The sequence below is a fragment of the Nicotiana tomentosiformis genome, chromosome 2 (genome assembly GCF_000390325.3).
Source record: "Nicotiana tomentosiformis chromosome 2, ASM39032v3, whole genome shotgun sequence".
NCBI classification, from domain to species: domain Eukaryota; kingdom Viridiplantae; phylum Streptophyta; class Magnoliopsida; order Solanales; family Solanaceae; genus Nicotiana; species Nicotiana tomentosiformis.
Genome location: NC_090813.1, coordinates 171,488,594 through 171,511,160, shown reverse-complemented (window position 1 = coordinate 171,511,160; position 22,567 = coordinate 171,488,594).

Below are 22,567 nucleotides of genomic sequence, written 5' to 3'. Positions count from 1 at the left end.
AGATAGCTACACAATTTCTACGGTGCACGCTCACACGCCCGTCACCTAGCATGTGTGTCACCCCAAATCCAATCACATTACACAAAATTCAGGGTTTCATACCCTCAGAACCAAGTTTAGAAGTGTTACTTACCTTAAGCCGTGCAACCCTCTACTCCAACAGGTCCTTGCCTCGTGAATCGTCCTCCAAATGCCCCAAATCTAGCTACAAACAATTTGATACAATCAACACGAGCTAAAGGAATCAATTCCATATAAATATTCTATGTTCTTAATCAAAAGTCAAAAAGTCAAGTCAAAAGTAAATCCCTAGGCCCATATCTTGGAATCCAATGAAAGTTACAAAATACAAACACACATTAAACCACAAGTCCAACCATAAAAAAATTACTCAAATCCGATACCAAAATCTCACTCAAATCCCCATAATTCGACCTAAGAAGTTTCCTCCAGTTTCCCCCATTTTTCAACCTAAATCACTAATTAAATTATGAAATCAAAGATATAATCATGGAACTTAACCAAAACTAAGTGAGAATCACTTACCCCAATCAATCCCTTAAAAAGCTCTCCAAGAATTGCCTCCAACTGAGCTCCCAAAATCAAATTATGCAAAATGACTCAAACCCTCGTTTTTGAAATATTTAAGTTCTGCCCAAATGTCCCTTCTTTGCGATCGGGGGAAAATCTTTGCGATCGTGAAGCACAAACTCCACTGCCCCCTGAACTTCCTCTACACGATCGTATACAGACTCATGCGAAAGCGAAGCATAGGCTTCCCAGGCCTACGCGATCGCGGGTAGACCCACGCGTTCTCATAGAACAATGCGTGTGACCAGCTCTTGCCTCATTTCCTCTTCGCGAACTCGGCTTAGCCCATGCGTTCGCGATGCACTGATTCCCCATCTTATGCGATCACATACCGGGACTCGCGATCGCATAGAACAAAAACCTTAGCTGGCCAAATTAGCTTACTTGATCGCGGACCTTCCCACGCGATTGCATATAAGGAAACCAGACCTGAACACCAACAATCTTCAACAATCTACCAAGTCCAAAATTTCATCCTTTAACCATCTGCAGCCCACCCGAGGCCCACGAGACCTCAACCAAATATACGAAAAAGTCCTAAATCATGATACATACTTAGTCGAGGCCTCAAATCATATCAAACAACATCAAAAACTTGAATCACACCACAATTCAAGCCTAACGGAAACTAAGAAATTCTAACTTTTACAATCGATGTCAAACCCTATAAAATCAAGTCCGATTGACCTCAAATATTGCACACAAGTCATAAATGACACAACAGACCTACTCCAACCCCCGAACGCCTATTCCGAGCCTGGTAACAACAAAGTCAATTCTCGGTCAAACTTCTAAATATCCAAAGCTTCTAATTTTTCAACTTTCGCCATTTTAAACCTAATTCAACTACGGACCTCCAAATAACTATGCAGATATACTCCTAAGTCCAAAATCACCCAACGGAGCTATCAAAACCATCAAAATCTATTCTGGAGTCGTTTACACATAAGTCCACATCCGTTCAACCTTTGCAACTTAAGCTTCCAACCTTGTGACTAAGTTTCTCAACGCATTCTGATGCATCGCTGGATCCGAACCAGTTACCCCGGAAGTTACATAGCAACAATTAAGAATAAAATAAGTAGTAAACGGGGGAACCAGGCTACAACACTCAAAACGACCGGCCGGATCGTTACATCCTCCCCCTCTTAAACAAATGTTCATCCTCAGACGGGTTTAGAAACGTACCTGGAGTCTCACATAGGCGTGGATATCTGCTCCGCATCACATGCTCGGTCTCCAAAATAGCCTCCTCAACTGGATGACCTCTCCACTGCACCTTCACTGAAGGTAGGTCTTTTGACCTCAACTTTCGAATCTACCGATCCAAAATGGCCACCGACTCCAATTCATAAGTCAAATCACCATCCAACTTAACCGTGCTGAAATCCAAAACATGAGACAGATTGCTGACATACTTCTGGAGGATAGAAACATGAAATACTGGATGAACACTCGACAAACTAGGCGGCAAGACAAGCTTGTAATCTACCTCCCCAATCCTCTAAAGCATCTCAAATGACCCAATATGCCGAGGGCTCAACTTTCCCTTCTTCTCGAACCTCATAACACCCTTCATGGGTGAAACCTTGAGCAGTACCTTCTCCCCAACCATGTAATCAACATCACAAACCTTCCGATCGGCGTAACTCTTATGTCTAGAATGTGTCGAGCGAAGCCGATCCTGATTCAATTTAACCTTGAACAAAGCGTCTTGAACCAAATCAGTACCCAATAGCCCAGCCTCGCCCGGCTCAAACCACCCTACCAGAGATCGACACCGTTTCCCATACAAAGCCTCATACAAAGCCATCTGAATGCTCGATTGGTAGCTGTTGTTGTAAGCAAACTCTGCGAGCACCAGAAACTGATCCTAAGAACCCCCGAAATCTATGACACAAGCACGTAGAATATCCTTCAATATATGAATTGTGCGCTCGGACTGCCCGTCCATCTGAGGGTGAAATATTGTACTCAGCTCAACCTGTGTGCCCAACGCCCGCTCCTATTTCCACTCTGGTGATACGCTCCCATTTCCACTCCGGAAACTCAAGCCTTTGAAGCAATCCCCCCGGTTACTGATGCTCATACTTCACCTTCTAATAATTTAGGCACCGCGCTACAAACCCCACTATATCCTTCTTCATCCTCCTCCACCAATAGTGCTGCCTCAGGTCCTGGTACATCTTCCGGTACCCGGATGAATGGAATACCGCAAACTGTGGGCCTCCTCAAGAATTAACTCATGTAGCCCATCTACATTAGGAACAAAAATCGGACCCTATACCTCAACACCCCATTATCTCAATAGTAACATCCTTGGAATCACCGTGCTGAACCGTTTCCTTAAGGACAAGCAAATGGAAATCATCATACGGGCACTCTCTGATGAAATCATATAAGGAAGACCGAGAAACCACACAAGCTAGAACCCGACTGGGCTCCAAAACATCTAATCTCATGAACTAGTTAGCCAAGGCATGAACATCAAATACAAGCGGTATCCGACCAATAGGAATAAATGCAAGGCTACCCATACTCACTGCCTTTCTACTCATGGCATCGGCCACCACACTGGCCTTCCCTGGATGACACAGAATGATAATATCATAGTCCTTTAGCAACTCCAACTATCTCCGTTGTCTCAAATTTAGATCCTTTTGTTTGAACAAGTTATTTTTGTTTGAACAAGTGCTGGAGACTCCGATGATCCATAAATACCTTGCAAGACACACCATAAAGATAATGCCTCCAAATCTTAAATGCATGAACGATGGATGCCAACTCCAACTCATGAACAATGTAGTTCTTCTTATGAGGCTTCAACTGACTCGAAACATAAGCAATCACTCTACCATCCTGCATCAAGACACACCTAATACCAATCCGAGAAGCATCATAATACACTGTATAAGAGGCTAACGTTGAAGGCAAAACTAGAACTGGAGTTATGGTCAAGGCATTCTTGAGCTTCTGGAAGATCTCCTCACACTCATCCGACCACCTGAAAGGAGCACCCTTCTGGGTCAATTTGGTCAAAGGTGATGCAATAGACGAGAAACCCTTCACGAAGGGACAATAATAATCGACCAAGCCGAGAAGCTCTGAATCTCAGTAGCTGAGGACGGTCTGGGCCAACTCTGAATCGCATATATCTTTTTTGGATCTACCTTAATCCCCTCACTGGACTCCACGTTCCCCAAGAACACTACCGAACTAAGACAAAACTCACACTTGGAGAACTTGGCATAAAGCTTCTCCTCCCTCGGTCGTTGTGGTACAATTCTCAAATGCTGGGCATGCTCCTCTTGGCTACGTGAGTACACCAAGATATCATCAATGAATACTATGACAAATAAGTTAAGATATAGATGCAATACACTGTTCATCAAATGGATGAATGTTGTTGGGGCATTGGTTAGCCCAAGACATCACAAGGAACTCATAGTGACCATAATGGGTATTGAATGATGTCTTTAGAATATCCGAGTCCAGAATCTTTAATTTGTGATACCTGACCTCAAATCTATCTTAGAGAACACCCTCGCTCCCTGAAGCTGGTCAAATAGATCATCAATACACGGAAAAGAATACTTGTTCTTGATTATAACTTTGTTCAACAACCTATAGTTGATGCACATCCGCATAGTACTATACTTCTTCTTCATAAACAGAACTGGTGCACCCTAAGGCGACACACTAGTCCTAATAAACCCCTTATCAAGATATTCCTGAAGCTACTCTTTCAATTCCTTTAACTCAAATGGTGTCAAATGATAAGGGGCAATATAAATGGGATGAGTGTCCGGCCCCACGTCAATACCAAAGTCAATATCCCTATCGGAAGGCATGCCCGGTAGGTCTGTAGGAAACACATTCGAAAAGTCTTTCACCATCGGGACAGAATCAATTGTAGGGGTATCAGCACCAACATCCCTCAAAAAGGCCAAATACGACAAACACCCCTTCCCAACCATCCGTTGGGCCTTCAAATAAGAAATCACCCTACTGGGAATGTAATCTAGAGAACCTCTCCACTCGATCCTTGGCAACCTTGGCATCACCAATGCCACGGTCATAGCATGACAATCTAGAATAACATGATATGGAGACAACCAATCCATACTCAAGATCGCGTCGAAATCAACCATACTAAGCAATAAGAGATCAACTCGAGTATACAATCCCCCAATAGTCACTACACATGATCGATATACATGGTCCATAATAATAGTATCACCCATTGGCGTAGATACATGAACAAATGAAACAAAGAAATCACTGGGCATGTCCAAATAACGAGCAAAATATGATGATACATAGGAATAAGTAGAACCAGGATAAAATAATACAGAAGCATCCATGTGACATACTGAGATAATACATGCGATCACTATGTCTGAATCAATGACATCTGGCCTGGTAGAAATAGCATAGAATCGAGCCTGACCGCCACCTGATCGGCCTCCCCCTCTAGGGCGACCCCTAGCTACCTGAGCCCCACCCTGAGCTGGAAGGGCGGATGGTGAAGTAACTAGTGCTGAAGTCGTGGCATGACTCCTCTGCTGAACTAGACCTCCCGTATGGCGGGGACAAAACTTCTTCACATGATCCAACTCTCCACACTCAAAACATCCCTTCTCGAAAAATGGTGGCAAAGACTGAGGCGGACCCCAAGAACCAGAATAACTACCAGACAAACCTGGTGCAGATGAACCTTGAACTGAAGGTGCATGAGATGAACTTTGAGCTTGGAGTGCACTGAGAGATGACTAACCTGGTCGAGCACTGTATGATCCATGGCTAGCTAATGCACCACGATGAACTAGACGAGCCATCTGAGCAGGCCTATAAGGACGACCCCTGTTGTGGTGGAACTGACCCCCAAAAGGGACACCACTGAAACTACTCGAACCACGAGGCCTCTTGGCCTCCCTCTCCTCGTACTCCTAACTGCGGGGCATCTCTAGCCGCTGAGAAATATCGACTACCTCATCAAATGTAGCACCCGATACACTCTCCCGAGTAATAACAAAATGCAACTGATAGTGGAGGACATCAATGAACCTCCTAATCCTCTCCCTCTAGAGGGAACCAACCAAACTTCTTGACGAGCCACCTCTAAAAACCTTATCTCGTACTGGGTCATAGACATGCCCTCCTGATATAGCTGCTCGAACTGCCTGCGCAGCTCCTCCATGCAGGTTTGTGGAACAAACTTCTCCAATAAGAGAACAGAGAACTCATGCCATGAAAGTGGTGCTGCACCGACTGGCATGCGCCACTCATAGGCCCTCTACCATATGAACGAAGCCCCAGTAAATTGAAAAGTAGTAAATGAGACCCTACTAGTCTCCAGAATACCCGTCGTACGAAGAATCCACTAGCACCTATCCAAGAAGTCCTGGGCATCCTATGACTCAGACCCACTAAATGATGGAGGCTGGAGTCTCCCAAATCTCTCTAGTATCTTCTTCTCATTATCACTCATAACGTGACCCACCTGGGCCTGAGCAAATACAACCGGCTGGGCTAGTAGTATCCCCGGTGTCTGAAGTCCCGGCATCACCTGCTCTGGGGTGCAGGCAATGGGAGTTTAAGTACCTCCCCCAGCCTGAGAAGTGGCTGGCACGATCTGAACATAAATTTTCTTAGCAAGGCTAGTGCAAACAATCAATATCTGAGCCAAATCCTCCTCAAGGTTGTAATCATAAAAGGCACAATTGGTGCCTGAGATGGCCCCATTGGCTCAACCACATCTGGAACCTACTCCTGGGCTGGAGCAACTGGTGGATCTGCAGGTGCTGCTCTAGCTGTTGTACGAGTTGTACCTCTGCCCCTACCGCGACCCTGGCCTTTCGTGGCCCTAGCTGGTGGTACTGGTGGTTGTCCGTCCGGTCCGGTAGCACGTGTCCTCACTATATGTGAGATAATAGAATAACATAAGTTTAGTTTCCGGAATCAACAAATTCACATGACAAGAATACAAGAATATGAAGTTTTCCTAAGGGTTCAGCAGCCTCTCGAAGATAAGTACAGACGTCTCCGTACCGATCCGCAATACTCTACTAAACTTGCTCATGACTCTTAAGACCTGTGTAACCTAGGCTCTGATACCAACATGTCACAACCCAAAACTCAACCTGTCGTGATGACGCCTATCATGGTACTAGGCAAGCTGACAACTTAGATATTACCAATACTTTCAAATTTAAAGTATACTAAAACAGGTTTAAATACGTAAAAATCTCATAAATACTGGATAAAACCGTCACAACCCAATACTGAAGTTTTCCCAAAACTAGGGTGTCACTGAGTACATGATCATCTATACAATACTAAGTCAGATGCATTGTCTAAGAAATGCAGAAACTTGATAGGTAAACTAAGGGATAGGGGAGGAGAGTCAAGGCGTGCAGACGCCAGGGCTGCTACCTCGATAATCTTTGAATGACTGAACTCTGCGAATCAACAACCGCTGTGACCAGAAACACCTGGAGTTGCACACGAAGTGCAGGGTGTAGTGTGAGTACCAACAACTCAAAAAGTAATAAATCTAACCTTTGGACTGAAATTAGTGACCCGCTCGAACATTACAGCCTATATACAGAATTAACAGTATGGAAATTTATGGAAAATATGACAGTAATGTCTCAAAAATTCATAATCTGTATGTAACAGTACAAGAATTTAGGCATGCTTCCAGGTTTAACAATTTAACTCAGAACAGATAAAATATGATAAGTTTGAATGATATGAGGAATGTAACATCTCTGTATCTACATGCCAATATGCATATCTTATGTGATGCAACACAATAAAAGCCTTACGTACTCACATGCTCGGAGTACCCAACCTGACTGTCTCAATTCTCACTCATCATCCTCAATCACTCATCATTGTACAGGGCAGATACAACCCACATGCAATTAAGTCTAGGGTAGATCCAACCCAAAAGCAAATAAATCAATAGCAACTGTGCTCACTGTGGGTGTGCAGACTCCGGAGGGGCAGATCCAGCCCAAGCGCTATAATAAGACAAATCTTGGCATGAATCAATAAAGTCTGTTGTGGCATGCAGCCCATTCCCATAAATGTCACTCATAAATAGGCCCTCAGCCTCACTCAGTCATCAATCTCTCCAGTCCCTCGGGCTCACAATACTCATGCTAAGCAGCCCAAATCAAAAATATAAGATGTCACAACATACAATAACATAGATAGAGATATGATATGCAATGATGAATGTGACTGAGTACATAACATCAATTAAGAAAATAACTCAACAGTAAAGATCGACCATTGTGGGTCCCAATAGTACCAGCATATAGCCTAAACATATTTTCTAGCATGAATCACAGCTCAAGTGCTCTAACACTTAAAGTACAGTAATAATGTTTAGATAAGATAGCTACATAGTTCCATGGAATCAACTAAATCACCTATCATACATGTCACCCCAACACCAATCACATTACACAAAATTCAAGGTTTCATACCCTCAGAACCAAGTTTAGAAAAGTTACTTACCTCAAGCAGTGCAAAACTCTACTCCAACAAGCCCTTGCCTTGCGAATCGGCCTCTAAATGTCCCGAATCTAGCCACAAACAATTCGATACAATCAACACGAGCTAAAGGAATCAATTCCATATAAATATTCTAAGTTCTTAATCAAAAGTCAAAAAGTCAACTCAAAAGTCAACCCCAGGCCCACATCTCGAAATTCGATGAAAGTTACAAAATCCAAACACCCATTCAACCACGAGTCCAACCATACAAAAATTACTCAAATCCGATACCAAAATCTCGCTCAAATCCCCAAAATTTGACCTAAGAAGTTTCCTCCATTTCCCCCCAAGTTTTCAACCCAAATCACTAATTAAATGATAAAATCAAAGGAATAATCATGGAATTTAACCAAAACTAAGTGACAATCACTTGCCCCAATCACTCCCTTGAAAATCTCTCCAAGAATCGCCTCCAACCGAGCTCCCAAAATTAAATTGTGCAAAATGACTCAAACCCTTGTTTTTGAAATATTTAAGTTTTGACCAGATATCCGTTCTTCGTGATCGCGGGAAATTCATCGCGATCGCGAAGCACAAACTCCACTACCCCCAGAACATGCTCTACACGATTGCATACAAACTCACACAAATGTGAAGCATAGGATATCCATGCATACACGATCGCGGATAGACCCACATGTTCGCATAGAACAACGCGCGTGACTAACTCTTGCCTCATTTCCTCTTCGCGAATGCGGCTTAGACCACGCGTTTGTGGTGCACTGGTTCCCCAAATTACTAGATCGCATATAAGGACTCGCGATCGCATAGAACAAAAACCCACAGCTTCCCAAATTAGCCTACGTGATCGCGGACCTTCCCACGCAATCACGTATAAGGAAACCAGACCTGAACACCAACAATCTTCAGCAGTCTTCCAAGTACAAAATTTGATTCGTTAACCATCCGAAACCTACTCGAGGCCCTCGGGACCTCAACAAAATATACCAAAAACTCCTGAATCATGATACGAACTTAGTAAAGGCCTCAAATCACATCAAACAACATCAAAAATACTAATCGCACTTCAATTCAAGCCAAGCAAAAACTAAGAAATTCCAACTTCTACAATCGATGTCGAAACTTATCAAATCAAGTCTGATTGACCTCAATTTTTGCACACAAGTCATAAATGACACAACAGACCTACTCTAACTCCAAGAAGCCCAATCCGAGCCCGGTAACTAGAAAGTCAAATCTCGGTCAAACTTCTAAATTTCCAAAGCTTCTAATTTTCCAACTTTCTCTATTTCAAGCCTAATTTAACTACGGACCTCCAAATCACTATCTGGACACACTCCTAAGTCCTAAATCACCCGAAGGAGCTATCAGAACCATCAAAACTCTATTCAGGAGTTGTTTACACATAAGTCTACATCTGTTCAACTGAACTTCCAACCTTGAGACTAAGTATCTCAACTCCTTATGAAACATCCCCGGATCCGAACCAGCTATCCCAGTAAGTAAATAACAACAATTAAGCATGAAATAAGCAGCAAATGGGGAAACGCAGCTACAACACTCAAAATAATCGGCCGGGTCATTACAATTTATAGTGCTATTAAGGCTCTAGGGTTTCAGCGGATTCAAAATCATGAGTGAAAAGTGACGAAAGATTGATGATGATAGAAAAATCGAGTGAAAATCTAAGAGACTGAGGGGAAAATCAGGGTCGAGTTTACCTGAGCATCGACTATTGAAGTTTTGGATCAGCGATTAAACACTAATGTCCAGAGGTCACTGAGTTTGACCTCTGGACGTCGAATCTTCATGATGAACTCCATGCATGCTCCGATTTGATAGAACACGAAGGAAGTTCAGAGATTTGATGTTGCATTTTTGAGTCTAAGGTTTCAAGTTTAGGTATTTTGAATTTTGAATGATGAGATAGGAAATATCTGGCTAGATTTGCGGATTTCAGAAGGCAAAGAGTGGTTTCAGGCTTGATATTTGACTCATGAAGGAGAATCAGGTGATTTGAAGGTTTTCCTTTTCTAGCTTAGGGTTTCGGAATAGGGGTCTTGAATATGTATGATGAAATTGGAAATTATCAGTAGGATTCGTGGTGTAGCAGGGACATAAGGGACGATTTAGAGTGATTTCAAGTGACCTTGCACAAATTTGTGCAAGGTTTTGGGAGATTGATGGTTGATGGAGATGAGAGAAAAGAGAGAAAAGGAAATTAGCGCGGCCAGGTCTTTGAGTGAATGATCACGGTTTGTGAGAATAGGAGTCCGTCTCTAGGTTAAAGACGAAAGATAGAACCTGGACCGTTGGATCTGATGATCAACGACCCTGATAATTTGATCATTTAGGATTTTTAGGGGGGATTTTTGGTGTCCGTTAGATGATTTGATTTTTGACGGTGGTGGTGAGGTCTCTGGGGTGGGTGTTTAAAATCAAAAGAACATTGGAGATAAAATGCGAACTATTGATCTGATGGACCAACGGCTCAGATGCGAGTGTGTTTGTTTTGTGTGTGGTGAGGGAGGGTGATGTGGCACGCAGTGATTTGTGCAAAGAGAGTGTGACCTGGATTGCCACATTGGAATAGGGATGGGGTATTTGGACTGGGTATATTACGGACTGGGCTTGCACATTTGGGCCAAAAATAATTTAAAAGATGGCCATTTTGTATTTAATTGAGAATTGCAATTTGTAGCCTTTTGTCCTTTAATCCCTTTTTTGAAATTAATTTATATAGACTTAACAATTTCTAATAAAAAGTGGTAAAATTATAATTATTATATATACTACTAATTATTTTATTTAATTATTTATAAAAATACTTTATTTTCTAAATTGCAATACTAATTTCGAATTTTTAACATAGTAGCCTAATTAACTAGAAATTAAAGAGTAATTCATTAAATTAATTATAGAACCTATGTAATGTATATATAAATATTGTTTTAATAATCTTAGAATAGTAAGTATATTTGTAATTATATAATATTATTATTATGTGATTAATTTTAAAACTAATACTTAATTGATTTGTAAAAATAGGTTTTTATTATTAGAGAATACTTTAAAAATATTTATTGTAAATTATTAAGTATAATAAATTAATTTAAAAATAGAGGGTCAAAATTGGCCGTCAACATATATAGAATCTCAATAACAACAAAATGAACGGGAAGTGAACTCAACAATGAAGAACATCCTATTTAAATACAACTTCAATTAAAATATATTAATGACTTTCAATAACTTCAACTTTAATTAATTGCTTAAGAAGAAACTCAATAATAAATATATTTCTATGAAATGGCAAACTTCCAAATTCTAGTGTGTGAAATAAGTTAACAATGAAAAGATGGCATGAACCAGCAACTACGTCTAAATCCATGAGAATAAATTGGCAACAAGAGGATATCATATAACAATAATTTCAATTAAGAGTAACTCAAGAATAAAGTAGGTCATATTATAATAAAAGAGGTAACAACTTCAAATAAAGCATGTTAGAGTAAACTTGACAAGTAAAGGATATGACACGTAAGAACAACTTCAAATAAAGCATGTGAGAATAAACATGACAAATAAAAGATATAACATGTGCTAACAATTTCAAATAAATATATGAAAATCCCTAATAGTCTAAATCGGTCAATTTTCACATATAAGTCTAAGTATGCACTCGTCACCTCGCGTACACGGCTTTCACATAACACAAATAGCACAAACAACTTAAATCCTAAGGGGTAGTTCTCTCACACAAAGTTAGGCAAGATAATTACCTCAAAGAAATTAAATCAATACTCTAAAATGACCCTCTCGTTTGAAACAATCTCTGGACGGCTCGAATCTAGCCAAAATAACTTACTATCATAAATAAAAACTATAGAAAATATTTACGGATAATAAAGTTTCGATCTTTAATGAAAACTAAAAAGTCAACCCTGGGCCAGCACCTTGGAATCCGACAAAACTCATAAAATCTTAACACTCATTTCGATACGAGTCCAACTATACCAAAATTATTCAATTCCGACATCAAATCGGCCTTCAAATCCTCATTTTACATTTCAGAAAGCTTTTACTAAAATTTCCAAATTCTCCAATTCAAATCACTAATTTTATGATAAAAACAAAGATGGAATTAGGAAATATAATAAAATTCGGGTAAAGAACACTTACTCCAATCCTACACCTGAAAAGTTTCTCCCAAAATCGCCCAATCCGAGCTCTCTAACTCAAAAAGTGATAGAATATCATAACCCTCGAAATAGATCACTTTTATATTCTGCCCAAATACAATACATTGCAATCGCGGAACATACTTCGCGATCGCGAAGAACAAAATCCATCAGCTGCAAAATTGTGCTATGCGAACACTACATTAGGTTCGCGAATGCGGTAACCAAGATCTCAGACTTTATGCGAACGAATCGCTGCAATCGCGAACGCAAAGATAAAATTGCCTAATGCCCTTCCCGCCTTACCTTTAGCGCGATCGTGGACTATAGTATGCGAACGTGAAGATAAAAGTCTTCTAAACTTCGCGAACCCGTTGGCATATTTCGCTAACGCAAAGAACAAATATTGCCTGCCCCCAAATTACCTAACGCGAACGCATCCTTAAACTCGCGATCGCGAATAAGAAAACACCAAATATTAGATCAGCAATCCAAAACCGCCCTATCCGAAACACACTCGGGGCCTCCGGGATCCCGTCCGAATATACCAACTAGTTCCATAGCATAACACAGACCTGCTCGAAGCGTCAAATCACATCAAATAATATCAAAACTACGAATTGCACCTCAATTCAAGCCTAAGGAACTAATAAACTTTCAACTTCTACAACTCGCATTGAATCATATCAAATCAACTCGGAATGACCTCAAATTTTGCATGCAAGTACCAGATGATACAATGGAGCTATACCAATTCTAGGAATTACAACCCGAACTCGATATCAATAAATCCAACTCCCGGTCAAACCTCTCAACCTTCCAAAGCTTCAACTTTCCAACTTTCGCCAAATTGCATCAAATCAACCTACGGACCTCCAAATTCAAATTCGGACATACGGCTAAGTCCGAAATTGCCATATGAATCTATTGGAATCATCAAAACACTATTCCGGAGTCGTCTACACAAAAGTCATACTCCAGTCAACTGTTACCACTTAAACTTCTAAAACAAGAATCATTCTTCCAAATCAATCCCAAGTCATCCGAAAACTGAATCCGATCACACACGCATGTCATAATACATATACGAAGCTACTCGAGAGCTTAAGCCACCGAAAGGAATGCTAATTCTCAAAACGACCGATCGTGTCGTTACATCAATTTCCATTGGTGCACTTTGTCACCAACAACCAATTTTGTTGAATTACCTGTCTTTAACTTCCGTTGATGCACTTTGTCATCAATACCCAATTTATGATGCACCGGTCACCCGCTCCCAAACTATAATTATTTGTAGAGATTTGTAAGAACTATAGAGAGCATTTAGATATTTATAATAAAATACTTTTCCTTCATCGCCCATACCAGAATTTTTTCTTATATTAAAAAAAAGAAAAGCATGCTTATTACATCAAGTTTTAGCATTGACTCCCTCTCTTTCCTTTTGTTTTGCATTTTTCAACTCCAGTTTATGTGGAAAAACTAATGCACGATAGTTGTGCTTGATTAATAAAGTAATTTAATTTAAAATAAAAAATGACTATAAAATGGAGTGCAGACATCACTTTCCTAAATTGACTATTCTACGGTTGTTTTAACAATTAAAAGTATGAGGAAAGACGTGTGAAGTTGGGGCTAGCTACTAATATCTTCTATTTATTTAATATTTTAAAAGCATTCGTGTTTATTTAATTACAAAATTAGTCAATGCTAGGATTGGAAAATGTTTTTGAACAAGCTAAACAATTAATAGTTATATAGAACAATCGCAGAATGCGAGGGAATCTAGAGAATATGTCAGGTAATCGATAAGTGATCAAGTGCTGAGCAGACTTTAGCTTGTGCTGAAAATTTACTGAAATTGAGATTGTTATTCCAGTAAATTGATGCCTGAGTTGAAGTTCCTAACAATTTCAAATTGATCCATCGATCTTAGAAAACCAGCTTGATTTGAGGTACTCTTATAAGGAACTGCAACATAATTCTTTTTCCACCTAATTACAAGTACAATATTTGGTTTGGAACATAAACATCATATTACTAATTTAATCACGTCTCTAATAAAATTTCACAATTGGAGAAAGTTGTTTTCCCAAAGTGCCTGCGAGGCTGTCCTCAAGTGATTCTCATGTTCCTATTTGCAAGAATACACCAAGATGTCCGGTGGCGATGCCAAAAATTTTCATTAAAAGTGTTCAAGATTTAATTAACATATATAAAAAGTAATTTTTGATTTATATATACAGTATAAATTTTTACATACAATGTATAATTTTTCGATGAAGGGTGTTCAACTGACCACCCTTCTTTGTATGTGGCTACGCCACTGAAGATGCCGGCTAATAAACACTATCACAAGCGTGCTATGAAATGACTTGAACACGAGATTCATCAAATCTTATAAGTTGCTCGTGTATTTATGTGACGACCCGATAGGTCATTTCGAGCACTAGCCTTAATTTTCATGTTCCGAGACCTCTTATAGCTTCCTTTGATGTTTATCGATTTGTGTACGTGGTCCATGTTGATTTCCGAAAAGCTTTTATGTATTTTGAAGAAAATGTGATTATTGGTCTAAAATGAGACTTGAGTTTATCACGGTCAACATTCTTGGAAAATGACCTCGGATCGGTGTTTTGACGATTTCGATTGGTGTTATTTGATGTTATTTTGATGATTTGAGTTAGCGAGCAAGTTCGTAGAATGTTATTACACTTGCGTGCATGTTCGATTTGGAGCCCGATGGGCTCGGGTGAATTTCGGGTGCATCGCGGATGAGTCTGGAACAACTGATGTATCGTTGTTGCTGGTGTCAACTTGCAGATCTCGCAAATGCGAGCCTCGCTTTTACGAGTGACTGCTCGCATCTGCGAAGGGAGCTGGGGAATGGGCACTTTGCAAAATGCAAAGTCTTGATCCTAAATGCGGATGGTGGGAGATCCGCAAATGCAAAATACCTATCGCATTTGCGACATTTGGGAAGGCTGGCCAGCTCTAAATCCGAAGCTTTGATCTTAAATGTGCATGTGGGGAATCGCAAATGCGAACCTTTTGTCGTAATTGCGACTTCTTGGGGCTTGTTGCACTCGTCACTTTTGCGGTCATTGTTTCGCAATTGCGAACTCAAGTTCGCAATTGCGATACCGGAAATTAGGTAAAATAGGGGGAAATCCGGACTAAGCTTACTTTATACCTTTTTTCAAACCCAAACACTCTAGAGGCGATTTTTGAAGAACATTTTTCTTCCCAAATTCATCGGTAAACAACTCTAATTCATTTTCAATCAATTCCCCATTACGTTTTATGAGTTTTTAACATCAAATTTATGTATTCCGTGGTAGAAATTAGAGGTTTTGGGTAGGATTTAGGGATTTTATAAAATTGAGATTTAGACCTCAAATTGAGGTCGGATTTCAAAATAAATCACATAACAAGGCTCAGGGGTGGATGGGTAATTGAATTTTGGTTTGAATTTCAGATTTCGACCAAGCGTGTCCGGGGATGACTTATGTTGACTTTTTAAAAAATGATCAAAATTGAACCCTTTTCATTTGTGGGTAGTTTCTAAAGCTTATTTTGAATTGTTTGAACGATATTTGGCTTGATTTGGTTTGTTTGGAGGCTTGTTCGAAAGGGAAAGTCGTGATTGATTATTGATTTCGTTGCGAAAGTGGTAAGTATCGTGTTTAACCTTGACTTGAGGGAATTATGTGTAGAACTTGTTGGTTTATTTGTTACGTGAATTATGTGTGGGGATGGCGTATATGCAGGGTGATGAGTGTATATGCTCTGTCATGGGTTAAGCATGTGGGTTGGGTCATTTACCTTTACGTCGTCATTTATTCTATGCTACATTTCGTAACATGTTTTGATTGCTACATGTCCTTACTTGTTATCCATGCCTTACTTGTTATCTATTATTTTGTTGTTACTCGTTTCGATTTATTCATTCCTCTCTCAATACCTATTTACCTTCTATACATTCTTACATGTATAAATTGTGTATATTTATTGTCTCATATTTTTACTTGCCTTTATTGTCTTTACATTACTTGTTGCACTTTATTATCTTATTTCGATTTTTGGGGAGTCCTTTTGCTATTCTTGTAATGATGATTTGTTGAGGTTTATGAATACTAGGTATTGGTTATTCTCCGATTGTACTGGTAGTTCCTTGATGTTCTATACGTTGTATTTCCTTTTGTGCTGAGATTAAAGAATTGGGTTATGTTGAGTTGATTATGTTAATGAATTGATATTGGGAACGGGTTGCGTACCATAACATTATTGAAATGAATTGATAATGGGAACGGGTTGCACGCTGCAACAGATATTGATGTGATATTAGGATCGGGTTGCACGCCGCAACAGATATTGTGATAAGTATTGGGATTGGGTTGCGCGCCGCAACAGAGTATGATGTGTTGTAGTGTTGTATTTGTAATGTTCTTCTAGTACTGTGATATGAGTATTTTTGAAATGATGTTATTCTGGGGCCCTCTGTTAGTTGATCTTCGGGTTCGTTCTTACGAATTTAATTTCTTTTCTCTGTATTTCTATAGTCTTTTATTATTATTCGTACATGTTTTATAGTGAGTGTCTTGCCATAGCCCCATTACTACTCCGTCGAGGTTAGGATCGACACTTACAGAGTACATGAGGTCGGCTGTACTCATACTACACTTCTTCACTTCTTATGTACTCCTAGCAGCGGGTAGAGGAGACTGCTCGGATCCGATTGTTACAGGACTTGAGGTAGAGTTGCTAGGCGATCGCAGCCCCCGAAGTCCCTTTCTATCCTGTTTTTATTGTTCATCTAGTTTCAGACAGTTGTATTTTATTTCAGATGATATTTGTAGTATTCTAGTCGTTCATATATTTGTGACTCCGGATATCTGGGATATGTTTAGATTGCGTTACGATTGTATTACTCACATGTATTTCAGATTATATCAGTTTTGAATTATAAATGTTCTTCCTTTAAATTGTTAAAACTGGTTAATGCTTTAGCTAACGTTGGCTTGCCTAGCAAGTGGATGTTAGACACCATCACGGAGGGATTTCGGGTCGTGACAAGTTGGTATTAGAACACTAGATTACCTAGGTCTCACGAGTCATGAACAAGCTTAGTAGAGTTTGGAGGATCAGTACGGAGACGTCTGTACTTATAATATAGAGGCTATAAGGCTTTAGGAAATGTCACTTCTTTCTTTCTCTATCGTGCGACTTTATTCTATCACTGAAGTTTGAATCATTCTATTCTTGTTCTCTCACATATGGTGAGGACAGGTACAACATCCACGGCTGAGCAGGAGCCAGAGCCCTATGTTATGGCCAGTACCAGGGGTAAGGGTTGGGGCCGAGGTCGAGCCAGACGCAAAAGTAGAGCTCAGCCTAGCGCCCATGCAATAGCACCTATTGCAGAGCCTCTAATCTAGCAAGAGGAGGAGATTTCTTCTCCAACCGTGCTAGTTGGACCAGCTCAGGTCCCAGAGGGTTTCATTACCACCCCTTACTTCAGGACGCTCTTGTCCATCTTGTTGGTTTCATGGAGAGCGTGGCCTAGGACGGTGCATTTCCTGCTGCACCACCCGTCTCTTAGGGTGGGGGAGGAGCTCAGACTCTTGCTACTCACACACCAGAGATGATGGCTAATGAATATCAGACTCTGGTAGTTCCAACAGTTGGAGCAGTTCAGTCTGTCATTTCTACACAGCCCAGGGAGGGACTCGCAATGTCGTCCGAAGGGCTGAAGAGGTTAGATAAGTTCACCAAGATATTTCCTATTCATTTTGGTAGTACATCTTCTGAGGACCCACGAGATTTCTTTGACCGTTTTCATGAGGTATTGCACAACATGGATATTGTGGAGTTTAATAGAGTCGACTTCGCTGTGTTTCAGATGCACGGTTCTACCAAGAGGTGGTGGCAGGACTATGTTCAAGGCAGACCAGCAGGTTCACCTCCACTCACTTGGGATCAGTTCTCACAGCTATTCTTGGAAAAGTTTGTCCCTTTTGCTTTGAGAAAGAACTACCGCAGCCAGTTTGAGCGTCTACTGTAGTGTAGCATGATTGTTACCCAGTACGAGACCAAATTTAAGTACCCATCTCACCATGCAGTTGTCTTGATCCCTATTGGGAGGGAGAGGGTGAGGAGATTTATAGATGGCCTTTCTTATCGTATCAGGCTACAGATAGCGAGAGAGACAAAGGATGATATTTCTTTTACTCAGATTGTGGAGATAGATAGGCGGATTGAGATGATGCATGGCCAGAACAGAAAGGCAGTATCTGAGAAGAGGCCTTGTCATTTTGGTAGTTTTAGTGGTGCCTCATCTGGGAGCAGGGGTTCATTTTACAAAGGCCATCCTACTAAGCCGGTTCAGCCAGTATTGCAGGTGTCTCATGGTTCATCAGGTGGTCACAGTGCGTATGGGTCTCATTCCGACAGCTAGTGTTCAATGCACCTTTAGCTTCAATTAATGCACCACCGCTACAGAGTTACTACGGTGGTCATTCGGTTCATCGGGGATTGTCTCAGACTCAGTAGTTACACCAGCCAAGTATGGCAATGTAGGTCATATCAAGAGGTACTGTCTGAGATTGAGCAGCATCAGGCCATAACAGGGTACTCGTGCCATGATTCCTGCACCGGTTGCTGCATCGCCCGCTCATCCAGCTAGAGGCAGGGGTCAGGCAGCCCGAGGTGGTGGTCAAGCCATTAGAGGTAGATGCCAGTCAGTTAGAAGTCGTCCGAGAGGTGGAAGTTAGATTGGTGGGGCTCAGCCCCATTGTTATGCATTTCGAGCTAGAACTGAGGAAGAGTCGTCTGATGCGGTCATAACAAGTATTGTTCCAGTTTTCCATAGAGATGGATCAGTTTTATTTGATCCGAGCTCTACTTATTCGTATGTGTCATCCTATTTTGCGTCATATTTGGATATGTCTCATGCTTTTTTGAGTGCTCCTGTTTATGTGACTACGCCGGTGGGGGATTTTATTATTGTAGACCGAGTCTATCGTGCTTGTTTTGTCAATATCAGATGTTACAAGACTAGGGTCGACCTTCTATTACTTGATATGGTGGACTTTGACATGATATTAGGCACATATTGGTTGTCACCTTATCATGCTATTATGGATTGTCATGCCAAGACTGTGACGTTAGCCATGCCAGGGTTGCCCCGATTGAAGTGGAGAGGGACTCTTGGTCATTCCACTAGAAGGGTCATCTCATATATGAAGGCTCGTCGTATGGTCGAGAAAGGGTGTATGGCGTATTTTGCCAATATCTGCGATTCTAATGAGGAGGTTACTTCCATGTATTCGGTTCTGGTTGTGCGTGACTCGCATAGGTGTTTCTTATAGACTTGGTTCTGGGCAATCAGCCCACTTCTATTCCACCATACCGTTTGGCCCCAGTTGAGTTGAAAGAATTGAAGGAACAATTGTAAGATCTTCTTGACAAGGGATTCATTAGACCTAGCATCTCTTCTTGGGGTGTACCAATGTTGTTTGTGAAAAAGAAAGATGGCTCTATGAGGATGTTTATTGACTATAGGCAGAACACGGTCACTGTCAAGAACAAGTATCAGTTATCGATGATTGATGACTTATTTGACCGGCTTCAGGGTGCCAAGGTGTTTTCGAAGATTGATTTGAGGTCTGGCTACCATCAATTGAAGATTAGGACATCGGATGTCCCTAAGATAACTTTTTGGACTCGGTATGGTCAATACGAGTTCCTAGTGATGCTATTTGGCTTGACTAATGCCCTAGTAGCCTTTATAGATTTGATGAACCGGGTGTTCAAGCCCTATCTGAATTGTTTTGTGATTGTCTTCATTGAGGATAACTTGGTTTACTCCCGCAATCGAGAGGAGCATGAGCATCATATGAAGATCATACTTCAGACTTTGAGAGATCGTCAGTTATATGCCAAGTTTTTAATATATGAGTTCTGGTTGGACTCGGTTGCCTTTTTGGGCCATGTCGTATCTTCCAAGGGCATTAAGGTGGATCCTAACAAGATTGAGGCAGTTTAAAACTGGCCTAGACCTACTTCAGCTATAGAGGTTCAGAGCTTCTTGGGTTTTGCGGGTTACTATCACCGGTTTGTGGAGGGGTTTTCATCTATCTCAGCCCCTTTGACCAAGTTAACCCTGAAGGGTGCTCTTTTTAGATGGTTCGACTAGTGTGATTTGAGATTTTACAAGCTCAGTACTGCATTGACTACAACCTAGTATTGGTGTGGTCTACATGTTCGGGATCTTACACTGTGTATTATGATGCATCGTGTATTGGACTTGGTGCAGTGGTGATGTAGGACAGTAGGGTGATTGCCTATACATCTCATCAGTTGAGGTCTATAGCGACCATCGAAGTCTCCAACATCTATTCAAGCAGAAAGATCTTAATTTGCTGTAGTGAAAATGGTTAGAGTTGTTGAAAGACTATGATATCACCATTGAGTAGGAAGGCTGAGAGCATGGGTAGTTTGGCATATTTATCGACAACAGAGAGGCCACTAGCCATAGATGCTCAGGCTTTGGCCAATCGGTTTGTGAGATTGGATGTTTCTGAGCCTAGTCGGGTTCTTACATATGTAGTGGCATAGTCATCGTTGTGGGTGCGTATAAAGGCTCACCGGTTTGACTATCCTCACTTGTTGGTATTGAATGACACGGTGCAGCAAAATGGTGCTAAGGAGGTTATGATCGGAGATGATGGTGTTATGCAGCTTCAGGGCTGGATTTGTGTTCCAAATGTTGCTGGGTTGAGAGATTTGATCCTTGAGGAGGTGCACAGTTCGCATTATTCCATTCACCTAGGTGTCACGAAGATGTACCATGACTTGAAACAGCACTATTGATGATGTAGAATGAATAGAGATATTGTTGCTTATGTCTCTCGGTGTTTGAATTGCCAACAGGTGAAGCACGAGCATCAGAAACTGGGTGGATTGACTCAAGGATTAGAGATACCGGAATAAAAGTGGGAGCGCATCTCTATGGATTTTGTGGTAGGATTACGACGGACCTTGATAAACTATGATGCAGTCTGGGTTATTGTGGATCGGTTAACTAATTCCACACACTTCATTCCGGTGATGACTTCCTATTATTCAGAGCCGTTGGCTCGGATTTACATCTAGGAGATTATCCACCTGCACGGCGTGCCTTTTTCCATTCTTTCTGACTGAGGCACGCAGTTCACATCACATTTTTGGAGAGTCTTGCAGCGTGAGTTGGGAACGCGGGTTGAGCTGAGTACCGTGTTTCATTCTCAGATGGACGGACAATCTGAGCGCACTGTACAGATCTTGGAGGACATGTTACATGCCTGCGTTATTGATTTTAGAGGTTTGTGGGACCAGTTCTTACCTCTAGCAGAATTCTTCTACAATACCAACTATCAGTCGAACATCCAAATGGCTCTGTACGAGGCCTTATGTTGGAGGCTATGTCATTCGCCGATTGGCTGGTTTGAGCCTGGAAAGGCTAGATTGTTGGGCACTGATATTGTCTGTGATGCTATGGAGAAGGTTTAGGTGATTTAGGAGCGACTTTGTACAACTCACTCCAGGCAAAAGAGTTATGTGGACCGGAAGTTTCAAGATGTGGCTTACATGATGGGTGAGAAGGTTCTTCTACGAGTGTCGCCCATGAAGGGCATGATGTCGTTCGAGAATAAAGATAAGTTAAACCCGAGGTTTATTGGCACGTTTGAGATCTTGGAGATATTTGGGGGGTTTCTTATAGGCTTGCATTGCCTCCTAGCCTAGTAGGGGTACATCCAGTATTTCACGTTTCTATGCTTCGGAAGAACCATGAGGATAGATCATATGTTTTAGACTTCAACACGGTGCATCTTGATGAAAATTTGGTCTATGAGGAAGTGTCGGTGGCTATTCTAGACCGACAGGTTCATAAGTTGAGATCAAAGAGTTTTCCTTTTGTGAAAGTGCAATGGATAGGTCAGCTAATTGAGGAGGCTACGTAGGAGTCCGAGCCCGATATGCGGAGTAGATACCCACACCTTTTTAGCGGTCCAAGTACTTTTTTATGTCCGTTTGAGGACGAACATTTCTTCTAAAGGTGGAGAATATGAAGACCCGATAGGTTATTTCGAGTAGTAGTCTTAATTTCCGTGTTTCGAGACATCTTATAGATTCCTTTGATATTTATCGATTTACGTGCGTGTTCTGTATTATTTTTTAATAATCTTTTACGTAAAAACTTTATGAAAATATGATTTTTGGCC